This window comes from Sceloporus occidentalis, unplaced genomic scaffold (genome assembly GCF_023333645.1).
Source record: "Sceloporus occidentalis isolate IW3139 unplaced genomic scaffold, rSceOcc1.0.p SCAF_140, whole genome shotgun sequence".
Taxonomy (NCBI): domain Eukaryota; kingdom Metazoa; phylum Chordata; class Lepidosauria; order Squamata; family Phrynosomatidae; genus Sceloporus; species Sceloporus occidentalis.
In genome coordinates, this window is record NW_028317120.1 from 1,221,964 (window position 1) to 1,248,468 (window position 26,505).

Here is a 26,505-nt window from a genome sequence, read left to right on the forward strand (position 1 = left end):
ACTCTGCTGACAAAAAATGAAGCGCGTTTTACGTGGCGATGCGAGCGCGGCATTTTAAAGTGCGATTGCTTGTATTGGTTCCGCGAGATTTCAGAAGAAAAAAGTGCCCCTCTTTCTGAATGTCGGGAGGAGTGAATATAAAGTGTGAATGCGGTGGAATCGAAGGCCGGGCTTTACGTGGTTTCAATAACAATAAAAGTCGCTGTCATGCGAGGAGGACGAATCGCAGAAACTCCTGTTCTAAAAAACACCTCAAAACCAATGAAATTTCCGACTTTTATTTTAAGTCGTTCGGTTCCATATTTAGTTCCAATAACGGCTGAAATGAACCCCCCCGGCGGGTAGCAGAACCAGCATGCAAGCTGCAGATTTACTGTATGAATGGGGGTGGGGGGACGGCTATATATAGAACCTCATCTGGTGCTACTTATTTGTCTATTTTGTCGGGACTGCATTAAATCGAGCAGCGGGGGCAGAATCCCGGCCGGAATCTTAAGGAGAATTTAGCTTTTCTCCAAACGTCTAGTTTCTATATCGTACGTGTTATATATCCTTATATCGTACGTGTTATATATCGTCATATCGTACGTGTTATATATCCTTATATCGTACGTGTTATATATCATTATATCGTACGCGTTATATATCGTTATATCGTACGTGTTATATATCGTCATATCGTACGTGTTATCCTTATATCGTACGTGTTCTATATTGTTATATCGTACGTGTTATATATCGTCATATCGTACGTGTTATATATCCTTATATCGTACGTGTTATATATCGTCATATCGTACGTGTTATATATCCTTATATCGTACGTGTTATATATTGTTATATCGTACGTGTTATATATCGTCATATCGTACGTGTTATATATCCTTATATCGTACGTGTTATATATCGTCATATCGTACGTGTTATATATTGTTATATCGTATGCGTTATATATCGTCATATCGTACGTGTTATATATTGTTATATCGTATGCGTTATATATCGTCATATCGTACGTGTTATATATCGTCATATCGTACGTGTTATATATCCTTATATCGTACGTGTTATATATCGTCATATCGTACGTGTTATATATTGTTATATCGTATGCGTTATATATCGTCATATCGTACGTGTTATATATCCTTATATCGTACGTGTTATATATCGTCATATCGTACGTGTTATATATTGTTATATCGTATGCGTTATATATCGTCATATCGTACGTGTTATATATCGTCATATCGTACGTGTTATATATCGTCATATCGTACGTGTTATATATCGTACGTGTTATATATCGTCATATCGTACGTGTTATTTAGGGGTACCTGACACATAACATTCTAATTCAAAAAAATAACATTATAATTTTAGAAAATAACATTCTAATTCTTGAACATTACATTCTAATTCCCAAACATAACATTTTCATTCTAGAACATAACATATTAATACGGCATAAGTTCTGAATGTATATCGGAGAGTCTGTGGCGGGGGGGGGGGTGACCCGTGTCAGTGATGTCACAGTCCTGGCATCTGATGCTGAGAACGTTTATCTCCGGAACGGGCCGGAGTTATCTCCAAACGTCTGCTGCCCTTATTTGGGCAAATGAATGGACGGCGGCGGGGAGAGCCAAAAGAGCTAAAAAATGCTCTCTGCATCCCGATGAAATGAGTAAAAAAAAGTCTGGAGTTAAGTCAACATTGTAATTGAGCGATTTGGTCGCGTCCTCGGCCCGCGGTGTCAAAAGCCCCCCCTCCCGCCGACAGGGAGCCCAAAGACAATGGGGGGAAAGCCGGATCCTCCATCTCCTTTATAAAGCATAAGGTGCAAAACTAGGAGACTTCTCAGCGCTTGGTGTGCATGCGCGGACCCGGGGTCTCCATCTGCAGCTCTCCTCCTGCTCCATATGGCAGGGAGAGTCAGGGCGAGCTGGTTATCTGGGAATGGTTACCCTTATTACAAAGTGGTCGGGGTGTAGAGTGCTTCCCCACAGCTTTGATACTCGGAGCCGCTGGGGCGGACCCAGGTCTGCGCATGTACACTTGCTATATTTCAGGTCGCGAGTCTCTCTGCAATTGAAGCCAAATCCCTGCTTGAATACAGGTGACCTCTTGTAACTAGCGGCACGCTGGCAGATATATATATATACACTTAGATTCCGTCTCTTGCTCTGCATGTTTATGACGCGGTTGAGACCCCGGCCATCCGTGGAGGCTGGGAGGACACTCTCTGTCCAGGTCGGCCCCTCTCTCATTACTTCTCCAAAGACTCCAGATGTTTGGACCGCGACTCCTCACACCGGAAGGAGCAGAAGCCCAGCAGCTGCCGGATGGGGCCTCGTTACCCAACGCGCTGGAGATGGTGTGACCACGTCTGCCCCCCCCCCCCCGCAGGGTGTGAAATGCGTCATCTAACGGAAGGGAGACTCCTGGCAGCTGCCACAATAATGCTTCTGACCTTGTGCAGAGAGTCAGCCCTCGCGGGAGACTCTCTGCTACTCTCATAATACAGACGCCAGCACTAATGGTATAGAACCCCCTAGAAGGAGCTTGATAAGATCCAGTTATGGTGAGACAGACATCTGAAGACTATTCATGACATCTCTGGTGCCACCTGTGGACATCAGTAGAACTGCAAGCAAAGGAGATCCATTTGTGACCCGACGGTCCCTCTGTGACCTCACTGCTCGTTGGTCCCTCTGTGACCTCACCGTCCGGGGGTCCTTCTGTGACCTCACTGCTCGTCAGTCCCTCTGTGACCTCACCGCCCGTCTGTTTAGTCTTTAAAACTAAGTTAAGAAAATTATTGCTGATAGAGTCTTTGTGATGACATTAAAGCGTCAGCGGGGTGGGGGGGGCAGTTCCTGTAATAACTGGGTGCAGCCGGATTCCGTGTTTTAGGTTTCATCGTTATGTTTGGCAAACGCCCTTGCTGGGAGGCGGATGTGGTTGCACCCTGCAGTCTAGATAACGGTTCATTTTTTGACACCTCGACTCCCAAAACTCTGCTGAGTAAAACATTTTATCAGTAAACGCAGCAGAAACTATTACCCCATAACTGCTAAACGCCTGCCGGCCCGGGGCCGTGGGAGACAAGATGAGGGCAGGGGTAGGTAGCAAGGCTCTGTTGCCATAGCAGCAGAAATAAATGATGTAAATAAGTGGCACAGAGGGTAATACAGTAAGGGAATTAAACATGCATGGGATAGACATACGGCTGATTTAAGGAGAAACAGTCGTCTAGCCGGGGGCCGGTGGGGGCCGATCTGCCGGCGGGTTCTGGGTTTCTCTAGGCGGAGGATACTTTCCCTGACTCTTGTGTTCTGCTGGAGGTGAGAGGAAGCCCAACCAATCATTAGAGCGGCCCAAAGCGGACCGTTACTGAGCTATAATAATACCCCAAACCCCCGCAAATGACGGGTTTGCCTTCCGCGGCTCGGCATTTGCCAGCGTGGACTTTCGGGGTGGTCGTTCACCTCTTCTCTTGTCTTGCATCATCTTCCTATCTTCTTCTTGTTCCCGGACTCCCAAAATGAACGCGCAAAAGTCCTCCTGTCTAAAACTCTCTCCAATTTGTTGTGGTGGATAAGTGGCGCAGCCTCCCAGCAGAAGTGGTAGAGGGTAATAGCGTGAGGGGATTTAAACACGCATGGCATTTAGCCCCTGAATCTAAGACGAGACCAACGACTGATTAAGGAGAAATGAACAGACTAGGCGGGCCGAACGGGGGCCGATCTCTCGGCAGGTTCTGTTTGTCAACTGAGGATACTTTCCCTTTAAGTGCATCTTATAGGATGTGAGGCGCGTGAGGATGATGGGAATTGTAGTTTATTAGCCGGGATACCGTCTGACCTCATCCTGTTTTTCTGGGTTAAGAGGAAATAATACTACAGAACACATCATTATGGTCTGGCTCCTCTAGACGAGAGACACGTGGCTTACTTAATAACGGTCGTCATGGAAACCGTGACTTGTCAGGAGGTAAAGATATTCTGAATTGTCACCTGTATTCAAGCAGGGATTCCAGCTGTGATAAAGCAGGGAGTAAAGCACCAATCAGGACGCTCAGAAATAATTAAATCAGAAGAGACAATGACTGTGTGACCCTGAGAATCTCCCCATTCACCCCGAGACTGGGGTAAAAATCCTGAGAATCTGCTCCATCCCCCCCGAGACTGAGGTAAAACCCTGAGAATCTGCCCCTTCACCCCGAGACTGGGGTAAAACCCTGAGAATCTGCCCCTTCACCCCGAGACTGGGGTAAAAACCCTGAGAATCTGCCCCTTCACCCCGAGACTAGGGTAAAAATACTGAGAATCTGCTCCTTCACCCCGAGACTGGGGTAAAAATCCTGAGAATCTGCTCCATCCCCCCCGAGACTGGGGTAAAACCCTGAGAATCTGCCCCTTCACCCCTAGACTGGGGTAAAACCCTGAGAATCTGCCCATTCACCCCGAGACTGGGGTAAAACCCTGAGACTCTGCCCCTTCACCCCGAGACTGGGGTAAAACCCTGAGACTCTGCCCCTTCACCCCTCTGTGCAGAAGGGGGAAGGAGGCGACCCCATGGACAGACTTTTCCAGGGACTTTATTCACTAAGTGACTCTGCCTGATGTCTAATAATGAAGGACGTGACGGTCTCTTGTTGCAGCCAGGCGGTCTCTTGTTGCCCCGCGCTGTGCCAGGCGCTCTGGTTAGTTTCAGGTGCTTCCTAATGAACACGGAGTTTATTTATTCCTCCCCTTAGCGGGAAGCGGCCGTTCTTGCTCTTCATTCACACTTCTCGGTATAAATAACAGAGAGATAACGGAGAGCGCGGGGGTTTTGGGGCAGTCGCCGAGGCTACAAGCTGACGGGTTTTTCCTTGTTCGTTCCCCTCCCCCACACATTGCCCTTACCATTTTATCCCCCCCCCCGTAAAAGTGGCGATGAAAGTCTGCGTTATTTACAAAGGTTCATTTCATTTTATCTTAAACAGATGGCGCCTCCCCAAGGGGAGATCCTGGTGACCGGCCAAAAAAGACGACTCGTCCTGGAGGTGGAAAAAAACCAGTAAGTCTAATGACATAATTACTACGGGACATACGGAACAAGCCCCCCCCCCCCAAACTACACCAGCTAGGGGCACCTTGGGTATGAAGGACGTTGAGGGGGTGGTTCCCAGCATAGTGAACTGTGGTGGCTCCAAGCTTCTGAAATACCGATGGCGGCCTGGGTTGGGTGGCATGTGGGCAGAAGAGGACAATTAGTAGAATATGGCTGGTCTCTAACAAAACGCGGCCCCAGTTAACAGCCCATTAACGGGGCGAAACCCCTCGGAATAGATGTGGCTGCTGGGGTTTCTGTTGGGTTTGGGAGGACCACCTGCGTGATTTGCTTCCTCTAGTGATAAGACCCCAAATAATTACTAGTAGAGTGCATTCACCGTCCTAGGGTAAAATCTGACATTTCCACCCCTCCCCCAACTACCCTTCCAAAAGCGAACCAGAACATTAGAAAAAATGAATACAAAAACATTGGGGCGTCTCCGGACCACGCGAGGTTCTCCACCATCTCCTCCATTCCCACCTGTTGACAGACGCCGGGGTTTCCAGTCCTGCTCTTGTGGTTTCATTCCTTCTGCCCACTGGGAGATCTCGAAGAGGCCACACTGATGACAAAACCCCTGGAACATCCAAGGAAGTCATGAGGTGGGCACCTTGTGCGTTAGTGGAAGATCTGCGTGCGAGGAGGTGGTGGGGAGCGTGACGGCAGCGGGGGGGGGGGGGGGCGTCTTCATACTTTTGTCCTCTTTGTACCCTCTCCACCGGGAGACATTAAGCCTGCGTTTATATTATTCCTTACGCCTGCCAAACATCGTGATGCGGGCTGCGGGCCAGACATAAACATTCCCCGGGACGCACGGCGCTGCGGAAATCCAATCATAATAATAATAAGTCTGATTTCTGAGGACCGACCGGCTCATTTTCCTTTCGAGGCGAGTTGCGTGATGTCACTGGTGTCTCGTTCACTCAGGGATTAGGCCGTGATGTCCTTCGAGTTCATACTCGCCAAAGAACAACGTTCAGTGTCGGGACAGTGGGGCATGGATGATGTCATGCAAGTCTCTGCCCCCCCCCCCACAGGTCATGTTATGATGTCATGCCTAATCCGTGTTATGATGGACACGCCACCTGTTCAGATTTGGGCTGAGCTGCCAACCGTCCCAATAAACTGTGACGGAGTGTCTGACGAAGGAACCGGCGTTATCACTGGGAGAACACTCAGAGTGTCCTACTCCATGTCTTCAAGGTCCTCCATGTAGGTGACCCTCAGATCCATGTTTTCTCTGAGCCTCAGGTTGGTCTCTCCATGGGGCCCGTGATTGGAGCTTAGACCTTCGCACTGGTGGCCCTCACATCTCTCGATTGGTCATCGAACGTGAAGAAGACCTCCGTGTATTGGATGTCGGCCGGCGCTCTCGGCTCCTTCTCTCGCTGTCTGATGATCTCTCCGTGACACTTTGCGTCGGGGACACCGTTGGCTCCACGTTCACCCCGTCTCAGGGCAGAGGCGCCATCGCAGCTCCACATGCGCGTCTTCGTGCATCTGGTCGCCTCTCTCCGGCTGCGATGGAGTTAAAATACGCTTGTCCTGAGTCGACTTTCTGTAACAGATACTTCCCCGGAGCCCGGATCAGCTCCGTCTCTTGGACAGCAGCCTAGACAGGACATGTTTGGAGGAGGAAAAACAGAAGGGCTGCTGGGAGAGGGACGGGCAGAACGTCTCATCTGTCGGCTGCTGGGAGAGGGACGGGCAGAGCGTCTCATCTGTCGGCTGCTGGGAGAGGGACGGGCAGAGCGTCTCATCTGTCGGCTGCCTGGGAGTGATTAGCATTCGCCAAAAAGAAAAAAAAGGCCAAACATGAATATTTCATTGTTTTTGCTTTAGAGACGGGAAAAGTGAAGCACCGAGGAACGGCCGCGAAATAACTTCGTAACGTCCCTTTTCTCTCTCCCTCCTCTCTCTCACTCTTCTCTCCCTCCTCTTTCCCTTTTCTCTCTCCCTCCTTTCTCTTTTCTCTCTCCCTCCTCTCTCACTCCCCCTCTTTCCCTTTTCTCTCTTCTCTCCCTCCTCTTTCCCTTTTCTCTCTCCCTCCTCTCTCTCACTCTTCTCTCCCTCCTCTTTCCCTTTTCTCTCTCCCTCCTCTCTCTCACTCTTCTCTCCCTCCTCTTTCCCTTTTCTCTCTCCCTCCTTTCTCTTTTCTCTCTCCCTCCTCTCTCACTCCCCTTCTTTCCCTTTTCTCTCTCCCTCCTCTCTCTCTTTTCTCTCTCCTCGCTCTCTCTTTTTCTGTGAATTCTGCGGAATCCGATTCCACAGTAACCAAAACCAGCTGTTTAACTCGCAAAGAGCCAGCGGCAGAGGTTTAGCTAACGGTTCCTTGGCAGCGGGCGTCTCTGGGAGGGCGACATGCGCCGGAGCGGGGTCACGCAGGCGTCCATGACGGTCATTAAGGCAAAAGTCGCAGGGGCCCGGGAGAGAAAGGGTTAAAGTCTCCCACCCCGGATGCTTGGAGGGTGAGGTCACGTCTTGGATGAACCAATCAGACCGAAGATCCCAGCGGGTTCTATGCCAGGTTCTCGAGCGCGGATCTCAGATACAGGAAAGCAGATAAAATTTACAAGAGACGGGAATCTGACACTAGAGGGTGAGAGGCTGAGAGGGAACGGAGGGGAGTTTTACTTCACTGAGAGGGTAGTAGATAAAGGGAACAGCCTCCCGGCAGAAGTGGTAACGTGTTTCCACTATAGGTTCTTTAGCACTTTTCTTATGGGCTCTTGCATTATTTTTTCCCGTCCTGGAACGTGCGATTAGCGGTCTCATTCGTTTTAATGAATTTATTCTTAATAAATAAGCAAATAGATAAAAATGATGAAACTAGTAAAATGGGGGCGTTAATCTGCGCGGCGGGGGCCGCGATGCAGTTTTACCAAATCACTAAGACGTTAAAGCTTGAAGGGACAGGCATAGTTTGTTTAAATAATATTCTTTTAAAGAGAAAATTGATGGGTTTCCATGACAACAGCTGCCGCACTATTCACCATCGTCTTCCTGACATAATTAGCGTGCCGAGGGGTATTAGTGTCTCCCAGAAAATCTCTGGGAATGACCCAGTTTTCCGCCCTGCCAGTAACTGTAATAGTTACCATGTGTCCCGCGGCCTCCTGGGACTAGTGAGAAAAAGTTGGCTTTCTCAGTTTTGTTTTTCCAGAGGACAGATTGAGGTAACCGGAGCCGAGCGGCAACTTAATCCTACGCAGAGGGGCATGCCGGGGCAATAATTCCCGCAGAGAGGGACTTGCCCCCGGCCAGCGTGTAGTTAAAGGAAGTCCTATTATTATCCCCGGGGGAAGGCATTACGTGTAACGCAGCCGGTGTTCATAATACCAGCTTCTAATCATATGACCCAATTATGCTCTGCCCACTTCCTGTCCGTCACCCTGACCCTTCTAACCTCCACCCACTTCCTGTTCTATATCCCGCCCATCTATGCCCAGCTCGCTGATTTTTCTACATTTTCATCCTTCTAACCACCCACTTCCTGTCCTTTGCTCTGACCCATATATGCCCCACCCACTTCCTGTCTTTTAAGCTGATTCTTCGAACCACCACCCACTTTCTACCTCTTACCCAGTCTATGCCCCGCCCACTGCTGTTCCTACATTCTGATCACTTCCGGTAAATATTTTGTGTTATTGATGTTTCGGATATTCATGTATTTTCATTTTCGTAACCAATCCATACTCTGCCCCCCCCCCAGCCTCCTGCTGTCCCCCCGCTACACGGAGACCCATTACACAGCTGATGGACAGAGGGTGACAGTGACCCCAAACCTCACGGTGAGTATTACCCCGGCTACGGTATAATAAAAGAGGGGGCAATAACCTGCAAATACCCCATCTGAAAACTATTCGAGCGCGCACGGAGGCAGCCATTTTGTTGAGTGGCAGTGCTCAGGCGAGGCAGCCTCCCTCACTAACTTGCTTGGAGTATCTCATTTTTTGATACGGGGGGGAATTTCTCCAGAGATTAAAAAAAATATTTATTTTTTTAATTTATTGACCCATGTTTGCCCTCGGAGATCTTTTACAGACTTAATAAATGAATAATAAAGTAAATATAATTATTAATCAGTGCTGTGTTATATCATTTATTATTAATATTATTATTATCATTATTAATATTATTATCATTATTATTATCATTATTAATATTATTATCATTATTATTATCATTATTAATATTATTATCATTATTATTATCACTATTAATATTATTATCATTATTATTATCATTGTTATAATTTTTGTTTGAAGGCTCATTGTTATTATCACGGCCGGGTGCGGGGCCAGCGAGACTCCTCGGTCGCTCTCAGCACCTGCGCGGGGATCAGGTAATGTATTCCATTCCTTCTCTGGGGTGGGGCGCACAGCGTGATAAGCTGGGGGGAGGTGGCGGCGGCGGCGGCCATCTTTTTTCCCAGTGATATGTTTCCCATGCTGCTGCCCCCTGTAGTATGCGGGAGGTATTACCAAGTAAGTGCCAGCTGGGAGGTTATACGCCCCGCATACTGCAGGGGGCGGCACTTTAAATGTATGAATCCCTCAATAAAGCTTCCATACGGGAGGGGGGGTCTGCAATCAGGCCTGTGTCCCTCTAATGGAGAAAGGTGGGCTCCCCGAAAATAATTCTCCCCCAAACAGTCACATTTTATGGTATTAAAGAACGAAGCATAGAGAAAAACTCATAGAAATAGCACACATCACATCCTTTTACTTTACTGAGAGGGTGTTAGATAAATGGAACAGCCTCTCAGCAGATGTAGATGTTTCTGGCCATCTCACACTCGGGTCATAATCTGCCCTATTGGTAGACCCCAGTAGGGGCAATTCCATTATGTTACCCAAGATGGCGGGGGTATCCACGCTGTTTAGGGCCCGGAGTTATGGCCGCTCTTTTTGCTTCCCTCCCACTAGCGGCCTGATCGTACTGAACAGTAATGACAGCTACTACCTGAAACCAGTGAACGCGTCAGGACACCCAACCCACGCGCTGCACCGCGCGGACCACCTGCCCATCTCAGGGGGCACCTGTGGACACGAGAGCCACGGGAAAGGAGCCACAGACCCACTAGGCAGCTTCCTGCCTGGGTCCGGCCATCACAGGGTAAGACCCCCTATAAAAGGAAAAAAACACGAATATTTACCCTGTTAGAGATTGGAGAATTGACAGGAAAAACGTCTTAGTGGGTGCCTGGAACAGTGACCCGGCAGGGGAGGGCTAGGAGCAAATTCAAATAAAAACACAGTAAATTGGGAAATGAAACGAGGCATTCGTTAGCTGGGCTGTGCTTTGGATTCCCACTCACCTTGTTACACGGTCAGTGTCCGGTGGGCCACATACCCAGGGCCCAGGAGAAGAGCATAGGCTCCTGGGGATGAATTACATGGGTGTTCTGGGGCCACCCAGTGGCTGTTCTGCAATTGGCAGGACGTGGAGGAAAGGTTTTATTTTCTATACTTACATACGAAGCGAAGCAATTTATTTGCTAAAATCCCTCTTTAAATACCCCCTCCGCCTGCCCCATACCTGTCCCCACTACCCTCTCATCCTATTTATTTTGTGCCTTTTTGGCAGATGAAGAGGAATGTCTGGGGAGCCCAGAAATACATGGAGCTCTTTATCGTTGCTGATCACAGCCTGGTGAGTATCACATGTCACATACGGGCGGCACGCGTGTGCACACGGGATTAACCCTTTATGTCTCGTCACGGGAGGATAGCCAATGAACTGTAGTAGGGGTACATGGATGATGGGAATTGGAGTGCATGTTAGAGGCCACATGTTAAGCCCCAAAGTACGTTTAGAGCCACAATAGGGGGCTGCTGTAGGCGTGTTAGAGCTTGTTGTCCCCTTCATCCTTACTACCACCCCCACCAGTGCCCGGGGACATGCAAGGATGTCCGGAACGGCAGTGGTGATGAGAATGCTAAAGAGTTAATTGTAAGAGGAGTCTCTCCGAGTAAGAGTACGACCCACTCATTGAAATGTTTATGGATTTTTTAACCTCTTAAGCGCTGAGAAACGTTATTAAAAAATAAAAGTAGTTTCAGTCGTTACTTTGTATCCGTCTGTAAACCGTTTCCATGGCGACAGTATCTCCGGCAGAGCAGGAACCTGGGTCTCACCAAACAGCGCATCCTGGAGATCGCAAACTACGTGGACAAGGTGCGTCTCGCCATCAGCCCCCTCACCGCGCGCGTCTCGCCATCGGCCCCCTCCCCGCGCGCGTCTCGCCTTCGGCCCCCTCACCGCGCGCGTCTCGCCATCAGCCCCCTCACCGCGCGCGTCTCGCCATCAGCCCCCTCCCCGCGCGCGTCTCGCCATCAGCCCCCTCCCCGCGCGCGTCTCGCCATCAGCCCCCTCACCGCGCGCGTCTCGCCATCAGCCCCCTCACCGCGCGCGTCTCGCCATCAGCCCCCTCACCGCGCGCGTCTCGCCATCAGCCCCCTCACCGCGCGCGTCTCGCCATCAGCCCCCTCACCGCGCGCGTCTCGCCATCAGCCCCCTCACCGCGCGCGTCTCGCCATCAGCCCCCTCCCCGCGCGCGTCTCGCCATCAGCCCCCTCCCCGCGCGCGTCTCGCCATCAGCCCCCCGTGCATCTCGACGGATCTGTAACGGCGGCTCCGCTGTCTCCGCAGTTCTACATGTCCGTGAATATCAAGGTGGCCCTCATAGGCCTGGAGGTCTGGACGGAAAGGGACCAATGTGACGTGACGGACGACGCCAACCAGACCCTGTGGAACTTCTTACTGTGGAAGCAGAAGACCAAGAAGAAGCACGATAATGCCCAGCTCCTCACGTGAGTGGCTGCTCGGCCGCTGCTAAATCTGCTAGAAGGGTGGCAGATAAGTGGAACAGCCTCCCAGCAGAAGTGGCAGAGGCTAATACTATGAAGAAATGTAAACATGCGTGTGACGGGCCTATGGCTCCTGGTACCGATCGGATATCGAAGGGGTTCGTGGAATCGTTGGGACAATAAGCGTTGCTGGGTGTGATGGGAGTCTCGGCAGGATTGCCACAAACTGCCAATTTTATTTTCTCATATTTTGTTTTTTTAGAGGCGTTAAATTCAGAGGGACCACCATCGGCATGGCGCCGTTAGAAGGCATGTGTACCCCCGAGAATTCTGGGGGTGTCAGCATGGTAATTATACGGCGTGTACGCAGACATACTAACACTACTAACCACCAACCTTCTGACACAGGGAGATCCGAGAGGCACCCAATCCTTGAGCAAGGACTCCCCTGCTGTCACTCGAGTCTCGGAATCCATACATTGTGTCTAGAAATGGGTTTATATCTATAGATCAGGTAAAGTACCAGGCGAATTATTACTGCAACTCTGCCCAAACCGGCAAAGGAACCCACAAGCTGTGCCAACCTCCGTCCCATCTCGCTACTTAATACCGACTAGAAAGTCTACGCAAAGATCTTGGATCTTTACCAAAAATGATAAACCAGGACCAAGCGGGCTTCACAGCGGGCCGACGGGGCTCGGACGCAACACGGCGTGTGATGAACATTGTAGAGAGATGCTCAGCCGGGAATTCGACAGACGATCCGGAAGATGGCGTTTCCGGAGAGTTTCATTAGAGCAGCCTTGGGTCTATACAATGCCCCAAGAGCCAAGGTGCTTACCCCGGGGTGCCACTCAGTCCCCTTTCCTATAACAAATGGCGCTAGACAGGGGCGCCCACTTTCCCCGCTTTTATATATTCTTTCCTTAGATCCTCTGGCATATGAGGTCAGAGAATCTGAATCTATTACTGGCATCGTTGCAGATGGGATCCATGGCAAATGATCCATGTTTGCAGACGATGTCCTCCTGATGTTTCCAAATCCTCGAAGATCACTAGTAAATTTCCATGAAGAATTCAGAGAATACGGTGACTTGTCATATCACAAGGTCAATGTGAACAAATCTCAAGCCCTGCCAGTGAATGTAGAAAAAGAAGATACAGAGACACTAAAACAACCGTTTAAATTGGATCGAAAAAGAAAAAAAAATTCTATCAAATATTTGGGGATCGACATTTATAGTAAATTGACAGAGATAGCAAAACCTAAAAAGAGTATGGAATGGGATAAAAACCTAAGTTCAAGGGCTGGAGTACTTGCAATATTTCCTGGCTTGGGAGGATTGCAGCCGTTAGAATGATGTGGTATATACAGAGGTGGTATATACAGAGGTGGTATATACAGAGGTGGTATATACAGAGGTGGTATATACAGAGGTGGTATATACAGAGGTGGTATATAGTTACGTAGTTATATAGGCTGAAAAAAGACCTGCGTCCATCAAGTTCAGCCTTTCCTATATCTGTTAATTTGTTGCTGTTGAAGGCAAACCCCCCGCCCCCCCCCCCAGTTTGGCTCTTTCTAATTTTGCACTAACCAGGGAAAAAATTCCTTCTTGACCCCAAAATGGCTGTCAGATTTCTGCTTGGATCAGTAAGCTGTAGGCATTCTAGAATCCCAGAAACAATACGGTATCGACTTAAACCAAAAGGTGGCATGGGCATTCCCATGTCTCGGATATAGGCCGCACCCTAAAAGTTTGGTGCTTTTTTAAAGAAAAAGTTTTTTTTCTTTAAAAAAAGCACCAAAAAAAACATGCTGCCACTGTCCTCCCTGCCCGAGATATGCTGCCACTCTGTCCTCTCCCCCCCCCCGAGATATGCTGCCACTCTGTCCTCTCCCCCCCCCCGAGATATGCTGCCACTCTGTCCTCTCCCCCCCCCCGAGATATGCTGCCACTCTGTCCTCTCCCCCCCCCGAGATATGCTGCCACTCTGTCTCCCCCCCCCGAGATATGCTGCCACTCTGTCTCCCCCCCCCCGAGATATGCTGCCACTCTGTCTCCCCCCCCAGATATGCTGCCACTCTGTCTCCCCCCCCCGAGATATGCTGCCACTCTGTCTCCCCCCCCAGATATGCTGCCACTCTGTCTCCCCCCCCCAGATATGCTGCCACTCTGTCTCCCCCCCCGAGATATGCTGCCACTGTCCTCCCCCCCGAGATATGCGGCCACTGCCCCCCCGAGATATGCTGCCACTGTCCTCCTCCTCCCCCCCAAGATATGCTGCCACTTTCCTCCTCCCCCCTCGAGATATGCTGCCACTCTGCCTCCCCCCCCCCGAGATATGCTGCCACTCTGCCTCCCCCCCCCGAGATATGCTGCCACTCTGTCCCCCCCCCCCGAGATATGCTGCCACTGTCCTCCTCCTCCCCGAGATATGCTGCCACTCTGCCTCCCCCCCCGAGATATGCTGCCACTCTGTCCCCCCCCCGAGATATGCTGCCACTGTCCTCCTCCTCCCCGAGATATGCTGCCACTCTGTCTCCCCCCCCGAGATATGCTGCCACTCTGTCCCCCCCCCGAGATATGCTGTCACTGTCCTCCTCCCCCCCGAGATATGCTGCCACTCTGTCCCCCCCCGAGAGAAAGTGTCGGCACCCCCCCCCCGTGGGAAGTGCTGGCAGGGGAGGCTGTCTGAGCGTATCGGGGAGTAGGATGCAGGTTCCCTGCACCGCTGCGGGGGATCTGTATCCTAACCGGACTGCATGTCCCGGGCGTCGGGCGCTAGACCCCGAATATAGGCCGCACCCCCACTTTAAAGACTTAAAGTGGGGGGGGGGAAGTGCGACCTATATTCAAGCCAATACGGTATGTAATTTAATATAATATAATAATGCTATATCCCCCGCACAGGGTCCAAGATATAGCGTGGGCTAAGCAAAAAGTAATTATTCACAAAAATGCTTACTCCTCTACCAAAGCTTTCCTTGGTTATTGGAATCGTACGATAAAGAAAAAAATCTGGGGCAGCAGCAATACGCAGCTCGCAGGACCGGGTGACGGATTTTAATCCTAAAACATGGGAATTCGTTCACCTACACCGGGTTTTTGAGAATGACGCGGTCTTATCGTTAGAAACACCCAGGTCGAGTATTTCATTATCTACGATTAACCCGTTCCTTTCAGACGCCAGCGCAAAAAGACGGATTCAGAAAAGACAATTTCAGAGCGATTGGGCGCAGACTCATTAACCCCAAAATGTCAGAGGTGGCATCTCTATATTTTACAATCTCTTATTAGAACTTTAATTATTAGAATGTAATTATTAGAACGTAATTATTAGAACGTAATTATACGTCTATACCCTCCTACCAGGCACAATTTAGTGCCCAATCATATAAACCATCAAGGGAATCCCAGGGACACCGACCTCACAGAATCTGCTATTAAGGTTCTCTTTAAGCGGCAATAAGAGACAATACAGCAGGGGCGTCCAACCAGCGGCTCTCCGGCTGCTGCGGGACTACATCTCCCATAATGCTCTTTCAGCTAAGGGGGGAGGATGGGAGATGTAGTCCTGCAGCAGCTGGAGGGCCGCAGGTTGGACTCCCCTGCGATACAGAGTCACCTCTATGCAGGGGGGGGGGCACTTTGTTAGAACTGGGATGGAGATCCAAACTGCGATATTCCCAATAACAAAATGACCACCCGTGTTTAAGATCAATGAATACAATTAATATTATTATTATTTTATTTTAATCTTTTTTTGATTGTCAGTCGGCTACAAATAAGTGAGAATAAACTGAAGATTATTTTCCTGTAATAAAGTTTGATATTAATGCCTGACTGACCCCTGATTTCGATACTAACTATACTCTCCATACTCTCTATACTCTCCATACTCTATACTCCGTACTCTATACTCTCCATACTCTATACTCTCCATACTCTCCATACTCTATACTCTCCATACTCTATACTCTCCATACTCTCCATACTCTATACTTTCCATACTCTCTATACTCTCCATACTCTCCATACTCTATACTCTCCATACTCTATACTCTCCATACTCTATACTCTCCATACTCTATACTCTCCATACTCTCCATACTCTCCATACTCTATACTTGTTACAGGGTCACCGTACCCAAGGCTCCATACTCTATACTCTATACTCTCCATACTCTCCATACACTCTATACTCTCCATACACTCTATACTCTCCATACTCTCTATACTCTCCATACTCTCCATACTCTCTATACTCTCCATACACTCTATACTCTCCATACTCTATACTCTCCATACTCTCTATACACTCCATACTCTCCGTACTCTATACTCCGTACTCTATACTCCGTACTCTGTACTCCGTACTCTGTACTCCGTACTCTGTACTCCGTACTCCGTACTCCATACTCCGTACGCTATACTCCGTACGCTATACTCCGTACTCTATACTCCGTACTCCGTACTCCATACTCTATACTCTATACTCCATACTCTATACTCCATACTCTATACTCCGTAAATAGAAATTGGGGTTTATACCTCTACAGCGGGAGGGGGTCAGGGGCTGTATTTAGGGGCCACAGACACGCGTAGTAAAGCGCTTGTGACCCGATACTAATGACTCGGAGAGCGCGGCCCTCGTGGACAGGACCGGCTGGAAGGAACCCGTGTCATAGAGCCGTATCTCTGTCTTCCAGGACCACGCGGACATCGCGATCGGAGCCGCGGCCACCATGGCTCACGAAATCGGCCACAATTTTGGCATGAGCCACGACAATGATGGCTGCTGTGTGGAGGCCACACCAGAGCAAGGAGGCTGCATTATGGCGGCTGCTACTGGGTGAGTGGGCGTTAGTGGGAGAGGGGGTGTGAGTGGGGAGCAGGTATGACTGGGAGAGGAGGTGTGAGTGGGGAGCAGGTGTGACTGGGAGAGGGGATGTGAGTGGGGAGCAGGTATGACTGGGAGAGGGGGTGTGAGTGGGAACTGAGTATGAGTGGGAGAGGGTATGTGAGTGGGGAGCGAGTATGAGTGGGAGAGGGGGTGTCAGTGAGGAGCAGGTATGACTGGAAGAGCGGGTGTGAGTGGGAGAGGGGATGTGAGTGGGAGAGCGGGGGTGAGTGGAGAGCGAGTATGGGAGGGTGTGTCAGTGAGGAGCAGGTGTGAGTGGAGATCGAGTATGAGTGGGAGAGGGTGTGTCAGTGAGGAGCGGGTGTGAGTGGAAATCGAGTATGAGTGAGAGAGTGTGTGTCAGGAGCGGGTGTGAGTGGAGATCGAGTATGAGTGGGAGAGGGTGTTTCAGTGAGGAGCGGGTGTGAGTGGCGATCGAGTAGGAGGTGGAGAGGGTGTGTCAGTGAAGAGCGGGTGTGAGTGGAGAACGAGTATGAGTGGGACAGGGTGTGTCAGTGAGGAGCGGTTGTGAGTGGAGAGTGAGTATGACTGGGAGAGGGACTCTTATGGTTACTGAGTAATAACGGTCTTCCTCCCCACTCAGACATCCATTTCCGCGCAAGTTCAGCTCGTGCAGTCAGAGGCAGCTGCGGAGCTACTTCCAGAAAGGTGGAGGCATGTGCCTCTTCAACATGCCCAACACCAAGGACCTGGTGGCCGGCAGGAAGTGCGGGAACGGCTTCCTGGAGGACGGGGAGGAGTGTGACTGTGGGGAGCCGGAGGTGAGACCCCCCCAGATATCTGCCCCCTCTTACTCCCTGCGCCCCTACCCTCTCCCTCACTGCTTACTGTAACCCTTCCTGACGTATGGGGCAGTACACAGGGTCAGTTTAACCCTCCAGGGGGCATTAGGAATTGGGGGGGGTAGGTGCAATGGGTTTTTGGGCCCCAGGCCTGCAAAGTACAACTCAGCCAATCCATGGCCTCCCTAACCGGCCCTTTAAGAACCGGGGCTAGTCGGCTGCTTTAATGGCATTTTCAAGAAGCTTTTTTTTTCATCTTTCTATTTCTAAGGCAACAGCCTATCAGTGCTTGTTTTCGTGTCACATGACAATTAAGGGTTCCCATCGAAATGCTCGATGATTAACTCTTTGTGGGAAGGGTTCGGGGAGTCAGCGGGGCCAGATGTTGTGGATACTTGCCCTTGGAGCTGACACTCTAGGTGAGATATTCTTTAGAAGGTAATTGGTCCCTGTGGGGGACGATATAGAGTTAGACAGGTTGCAGTGACCATGCTGTGATTCAATGATTGGCCACAGGGGGCGCTGCATTCATTTTAATGTGAACCGGTTGCTTTTGCTCTTTGATTTGCACCAAATAATGTTTGTTTTGGGATACATGATGTTAAAACGCTGGGAATTTGTGTATCTGACAGTGTTTTTCCTCCCCGCAGGAATGCACCAACCCGTGCTGTAACGCCAATAACTGCACTCTGAAGGCAGGGGCTCAGTGCGCCCACGGGGACTGCTGCCAGGGCTGCCAGGTCGGTGCCACTAAGCTACGGGGCATGCTGGGAAGTGTGGGGGGGGTGTCTGTTCTACGCAAATAAACCCCAGAAAGATAAACAATAAACTCAAAAGAATCAAGAAAATCTTTATCTAAAATATCACTTTTTGTAGCAGCTTTATTAATCATACAAAGCTCTCCATGCATTCTCTAATGATCCATTAGGGGGCGCCAAACCATAGACTACAGCAGCATCAACCTGGCCAGTAGCTCTGTTGCGTGGGGGTGGTAATTAAGTGGAACAGCCTCCCAGCAGAAGTGGTAGAGCGTAATACAGTGAGGGTGTTAAACATGCACGGGATAGACGAGTAGACGGGGGCCGGATGGGGCCGATCTGCCGGCAGCTTCTGTATTTTTGTGACTTTTACCCATGTATTGACTTGCTCTCTCACGTGGCAGCTGAAGGCGGCGGGGACTCTGTGCCGCGAGATGTCCGGGGCATGCGACCTGCCCGAATACTGCAAGGGAGATGCGCCTTATTGCCCCCCTAACGTCTATATGCTGGACGGCTCGCCCTGCGCCTACGACGAAGCGTACTGTTACAACGGCATGTGCCTGACTCACCACCAGCAGTGCGTGGACCTCTGGGGCCCAGGTACCCTCCTCGCCCTCCATTATTACATATGATTATTAAATACCGGGCAGACCTATATGCAAATATATGATCTCATTTGCATATGGCGCTGCATGTGATACCAGAAAGGGAGCCCTTACCGTATAGTGTGTGATGTATAGATCAAACGTTAACCCGAGCCCCTCAGCTTGTGCTGCCCGCTTTAAACCCGATGTTACCCCCCCCCCCGCAGGTGCACTTCCGGCCCCCGACAGCTGCTTCATAGCCGTCAATAAAGCCGGTGACAAGTACGGGAACTGCGGCAAAAGAGGGCAGGACCAATACGTGTCGTGTAGGACTGAGTGAGTACTGAGGCTTTACTCCTCCATCCCCGGGGGGTTTCTCTTCCAGGAGACAGGGGGGCCAAAGACCGGTCATGATGGTCACACAACCGGAGGGAAGTCTATGCTTCGGTCGATGGTCCTCCTGAGCCGCGTCAGGGCGTGAGATAGAGGGACTGCATGGAGCGAGCCTCACAGGGTGACTGATGGGGGAGAAGACGACGTGTCTGAAGAAGTCCATGTCACGTGTTTTTCAGGGACGCCAAGTGTGGGAAGATCCAGTGCCAGAGCAGCGCCCAGAAGCCTAGGGACCGGGGGATGGTCCCGATGGACACCACGATCCGGCACAACGGCTACGAAGTGAAATGTCGGGGGACGCATTCTTACTCCGTCCAGGAAGACGACGGCGACTCTTCGGACCCAGGACTAGTGATGACCGGGACCAAGTGCGGAGACGGCAGGGTGAGCCTCCAGCCGCTGGGGAACGAACGCAGCGATGGAGTCCGGTCTAGGTGGCCCTGGAAAACATAATTCTTTGCTTGGGTGTTCCGCACCCCTGAGGGCCGAGGGGGGACGCGGCATGGAGGGTCTGTGTCCTGGCTGTGGTGGAGGGATATTCTCCAAAATATTCTTTCACACAGCTTCGTCTCTCCCATCCTCTTGTTCTTCTGTCTTCGTCCTCTTATCCCAGTGTCTTCTGTCTGGCCCTGCTGCGCACTTCCACAAATTGGAGGTCCGAGGGAGAAGCTGTCCACGTAGGGCAGTCTCTAGCCAGTTACTCCTAGGGAGCGAGGGTCTCCACGGAAGCGCCTCATTTTTGTGGAAGTGCGGGAGGCCTGACAGAAGACATGGGGATAAGAGGATGAAGACAGAAGAACAAGAGGATGGGAGAGAAGAAGGAGCAGCGGGAAAGGAGGCGGTTGGCAGAGAAGGAATGGAGACATTGAGAGAGAGCGAGAGCATGAGTGAGAGTGAGAGCGTGAGTGAGAGCGTGAGTGAGAGCGTGAGTGAGAGCGTGAGTGAGAGCGTGAGTGAGAGCGTGAGTGCTGTTTTAGTCTTCTAGTAATGTGTGTTTTTTTTATTACATTTTCTTTAAATTAGCACCAAGCTTTAGGGGTGTGGCCTATATTCGGGGCCATACGGTATTACGGAGGGCAGAGGTGGCATGCGTGGTCAGTGACCTCCTAGACCCAAGGTCGGAGGTGGTATGGTGAGCCGAGCAGCCGGTGCTCAGTCCATGTACAGTATGCACAGGACCGAAGGTGGAGACGTGTTGAGGAGAGGACTGACGTGGCGCGGCCGGCGGGTCGTTTGTCGCCCGCTCTGCAGTGATTCTTTTTCTCTGATTCCAGGTTTGCCGGGATGGAAGATGTCAAAACGCCTCCTTCTTTGAGTACGACAAGTGCATGTCGCAGTGCAACGGGAACGGGGTGAGTGAGCACTCTAAACGCGGGGAGCGCTGTGTGCCGGGGCATAAACCCACACGTGTCTTCTGGTGACGTGACGGCGATTTCACGAGGAGGCCCCGATAATTCCCACCAGCAGTCAGAGTCCATCGTCCACCAGTGTCTGAAAACCATCGTTCTCTCCGTCTCCAGGTCTGCAACAGCAACAGAAACTGTCACTGCAACTCCGGCTGGGGACCCCCGTACTGCGACAAGCCGGGCCAGGGGGGCAGCGTGGACAGCGGGCCCGTCACCGAGAGCTGTGAGTCTTCTTCTTTGGTGGTCACCATGCTGTCATAAAGTGAGACCTGCAGCAGCATCATGGGAAATAATGGACAAGGAAGCTACAGGGGCTGGAAATAGACCATTTTGTGGGTTTTCCTATATTTTGCCGGTTTATAGGAAATAATACGCGGCGAGTCTTTAAGGGAATGCACGTTATCCTGTTTAGTGGCAGAACGTGGCATTTTCCCAGCATGACCAGTGATTGTTGCCCTTTTACGTCTTCATGATATGGATTCCAGTTCACTCTCTTCTTTCCAGTTCATGAAGGTCTCGTGGTCTTCCTGCTTCTCCTGTTTCTCGTCTTCCTGCCTCTGGTGGCTTTCGGGGTCTTCTACTGGTATCGGCAGCCGGGCTCCAGCTTGAAGAAGTGTCTGAATAAGAGCAAAGCCAAATGCGGGTGAGATATCTCTCAGCGTACGCCCCATGGGGGGGCACGACCAGAACCAGGAAGGAAGAACCAGTCTTGTGGTCATGCTCCTCATGAGGCGGCCATATGTAAGCGGAGACCTCCACCAGAAAAAATATCCAATAAATGGACCTTTCGCCGAGGTCCATGTCTGAAGCAGTGGTGCCGCCATCTTTACGCCTGAGCGCCAGGATATGACCTCATATCACAAAGCTCCTCCTTTTAAGGCCCGTCCTGTCCTCCAGTTAATGGTATGGTTGGGGGAGGGGGATCCGTGAGCAGCGGCACCACAGGAAGTCTGATTATCCAATAAGATGCCTGGCTAACTGTTATTACGGGGTGTCGGCAGCCCCTCTTCATATGTCACCGTCCATAGGTGCCGGGTATCCAAAGATGGCCAGTTGTATCCAGTAGATCATATGTGAGGGATAATTACTACTAACATGATGTATATGGAGCCGTCTTATTCTGCAGCGTCTTATCCTCCTTTCTGATCTCCCTGCTTTTCACACAGTTTGGGAAGAGCCACCCAGCAGAAGAGGCATCGAGGTGACGCAGGCACCGTCTCCACCTTGTGCAGTTTCCCGACTCCCGGCAGATCCCAGAACGTAAGTATTTCGTGGCTTCACTGCGGTATCCCCTCACTGTATAACCCTCTGCTGGGAGGCTGTTCTACATATCTACCACCCTCTTTGTAGAGGTCGTAAGAATGGCTGTAGAGTGGCATGAAACAGATCCAAGCCGAAGCACCGTTCACTTGTGCTGTAGGTCTTATTTACCCCTTATAAAATGCTCCTTCTTCCCGATTTGCCTCCTCTCAGGGTGCCTGGGGGGCATTCCAAGGAAAGGCTGCGGCTTCCCAGCCGGTGAATATTGTGCGCCCTCTCCGTCCTGCCCCCGGCCCGGTTACCAAGCCCTCTACAGAGTCAAAACCACTGAGACCTCCTCCACCCAACCATCAACCAGCGAGACCTCCTCCCGTGTCACCCGTCATCCACCATAAGGAAGGCACAGCGCACGGCAAGCTGCTCCCACCCAAGAAGCCTCTCCCCACGTGCCCCGTCAAGACCCCTCAGGTATTTCCAGCCGTAGCAGGGTCTCCCAGTATCTTCTCCCAAGAGACGTTATGTCGGTGTCACAGCAGGACACAGAAGGCCCCCGATGAAAGCCACTCGTAGCAGCCATGGCCGGGCCATCTGGACTGATATCGCGTAGCAGTTCAGTCTCGCAGAGTGGAGATCGAGGTCTCTCACGGAGCTGAACTGTGACGTCATTGAAATGTAGTAGTATTACGTATACTATATTATAGAGATATTTATTATTATATAAATATTATATGATCATATATATATTAGTAGTAGTATTATAGATATATAACCGTATATAGATTATTATTAATAATAATATATCATATAGCGATATATTATCATACAGATAGTAGTTGTTGTATTATATATATATTATTTATATAGATATTATATTATCATATAGATATATAGATATTATTACAGATATTGTTAGTATTATATAGATAGATATATAGATTATTATTAATAATATATCATATAGCTATATATTATCATACAGATAGTAGTAGTAATATTATATAGATATTACATTAGCATACAGATAATAGTGGCAGTAGTATTATTATATAGATATATTATAGAGAGAGATATTATATGATCGTATAGATATACAGATATTATTACAGATATTATTGTTAGTATTATATAGATATTATATTATAGAGATAGATGTTATATGATCATATAGATATGTAGACATTATTGCAGATATTAGTAGTATTATATAGATAAATATTATATAGATTATTAATAATAATAATATATCATATAGCTATGTATTATCATACAGATAGTAGCAGTATTATATAGATATTACATTATAGAGATAGGTATTATATGATCGTATAGATATATATCATTATTACTGATATCGTTAGTATTATATAGATATTATATTATAACGATATTATATGATCGTATAGATATCTACTGTAGATATTATTATTACAGATATTATTAATCGTATTATATAGATTATTACTAATAATAATATATCATATAGCTATATATTATTATACAGATATTAGTAGTATTATATAGATATTAGTAATATAGATATTACATTATGATATAGATGTTAGTTGTAGTATTATTATATGTTAGATATTATATTATAGAGATCGATATTATATGATCGTATAGCTATATATCATTATTACAGATATTATTGTTAGAATTATATAGATATTATATTATAGAGATGGATATTATATGATCGTATAGATATATATCATTATTACAGATATTATTATTAGTATTATATAGATATTATATTATAGAGATAGATATTATATGATCGTATAGATATATATCATTATTACAGATATTATTATTAGTATTATATAGATATTATATTATAGAGATAGATATTATATGATCGTATAGATATATATCATTATTACAGATATTATTGTTAGAATTATATAGATATATTATAGAGATAGATATTATATGATCGTATAGATATATATCATTATTACAGATATTATTATATAGATATTATATTATAGAGATAGATATTATATGATCGTATAGATATATATATCATTATTACAGATATTATTGTTAGTATTAAATAGATATATTATTATATTATATAGTATAAATAAATAAGGATTCAGGTACTAGTATAATTCCTAATTAAAGAAAAAAAAAGCCCAGGTCTTGGCCTCTCCGTGGTATAATATATATACTATATACCAAGTTTCAGAAACGGAATATGTAATCATCAAAATCCACGACCCAATGCCCAGCCCTTAGCATGTATAATGTATACGGATAAGCTCTATAATGCTGGCATCACTTCCCAGGTCAGAAGATGTTACAAAGAACATGCGCAGCACACGGTGCAAAATCTCCTGGAAATTCTCATTTTATTATTTAATCTCATTTAATTTCATCGAATTAGGTCACTTCATACAAATTTATTAGCCAAAAAACTGGCATCGAAACGGTATGGAAATTTGTAATTTATGACAAATCCTGTACACTATATCACTCAGACAGATAACTAAATGTGCATACCACCCAACAGTCCCGGTTCTTGCAAGACAGTCCCTTTTTCCATGTACTGTCCCATTGAGCTTTTGCGGGCGGTGGGTCTGCATGGGCCGGTTGATGAGTTGAAGCACAGATCTCCAGTGGATGCCCCCGAGTGATGGGTCGGGGGGGGATGTATATATTACTGCCCTCCTCTATAATCATTACATAGAAGAAGCGCAGAAAAGGATTTGGCTTTTTTTCTGATTTTCTCTCTCGTTTCATCATTTTGCCCCTAAAGCTGAACCCTCCACGTAAACCATTACCCGGAAACCCTGCGCAGAAAGAGACGTTTCTGGTAATGACTCCGCCTGCGAACCACAAGCCTGCGCTCACCAATGCTGCCGTCCAGCTGAAGCCCCCGCACCGGTGAGAGACCCCATTGGCTGCTTGCACCTAAAAATCGTATCCGCCCATTCCTCACCCAAGAATCCACAAAAACTCTGCTTCATTCACTTATCATTTCTACCCCCCATAACACTGCCCCCTCCATAACACTGCCCCCTCCATAACACTGCCCCCCCATAACACTGCCCCCCTCCATAACACTGCCCCCCTCCATAACACTGCCCCCCTCCATAACACTGCCCCCTCCATAACACTGCCCCCTCCATAACACTGCCCCCCTCCATAACACTGCCCCCCTCCATACCACTGCCCCTTCCATAACACTGCTCCCTTCCATAACACTGCTCCCTTCCATAACACTGCTCCCTTCCATAACACTGCTCCCTTCCATAACACTGCCCCCCTCCATAACACTGCTCCCCTCCATAACACTGCCCCCCTCCATAACACTGCCCCCCTCCATAACACTGCCCCCCTCCATACCACTGCCCCCCTCCATACCACTGCCCCTTCCATAACACTGCTCCCCTCCATAACACTGTGCCCCTCCATAACACTGCTCCCCCCCATAACACTGCCCCCTCCATAACACTGCTCCCTTCCATAACACTGCCCCCTCCATAACACTGCCCCCCTCCATACCACTGCCCCCCTCCATACCACTGCCCCCCTCCATAACACTGCCCCCCTCCATAACACTGCCCCCGTCCATAACACTGCCCCCCTCCATAACACTGCCCCCCTCCATAACACTGCCCCCCTCCATAACACTGCCCCCCTCCATAACACTGCCCCCCTCCATAACACTGCCCCCCTCCATATATTTCTACCCTCATGAGCAGATACTCTCCTACTCGATCCCTACATTCATAACAGAGCGAGATACAAATGCCTGATATGCAGCTGCCTGAAAACATTATATTTTGGGGCAAAAACTACAACTGGGGTAAAAAAAGAAAATCGAAATTAATATTTTTGAAAACATTAATTTAATCTAAAAAATAAATTGTAGGAAATCCGCTTTAAAAGCTTTACCTCGCGTTTTATTGTAGGAAGTACTTCCTGGGTTAGGACCTTCATATGGATAATACAATAAAATATTTATTTGTTTTATATGGCGCCTCCATATTCCGCGGCGCTGTACAATAGGTGACTAGCCGGTATCTTTAGTATGTTAAGCAAATAGACCTTAATAAATCTGTCATTTTGGTCATTCCGCTGAATGTTTATTCACAAAAAACCCCAGAAACATAAAAAGTGTTTCTTGTGTCACTTGACAATGAAATGCCCCTGGCAAAAAGTCATGCTAAAGAAATAAACCTTAAATTATTTATCATTTCATTATTTCCGCCTCATTCACATTAAAACGTAGAATTGTCACATGACAATTAAGAGTTCCCGGCTAATACGACAAAGGAGTAAAAGTCTGACACTATGAAAGCATTGTTTCTGGAAATGATGGGCCTGTGAGTGTGGGAGCGTTTTGTTGATCTATTAACACGTCTTTCGGTTGACCCCAAATACCTGTTTTTTTTAACATTTATCACTTACATTCCAGGCCCAAACCGGGAGGCAAAGTTCAAGCTGCAGCAGCCGCCTTCCTCCAAAAGAAGTGA

The 26,505-nt window shown here is 48.5% G+C and overlaps 1 pseudogene; it reads left to right on the forward strand.

Moving 5' to 3' along the window:
- Window positions 1–4,990: 4,990 nt before the first annotated feature.
- Window positions 4,991–26,505, forward strand: LOC149281011 (disintegrin and metalloproteinase domain-containing protein 33-like; annotated as a pseudogene).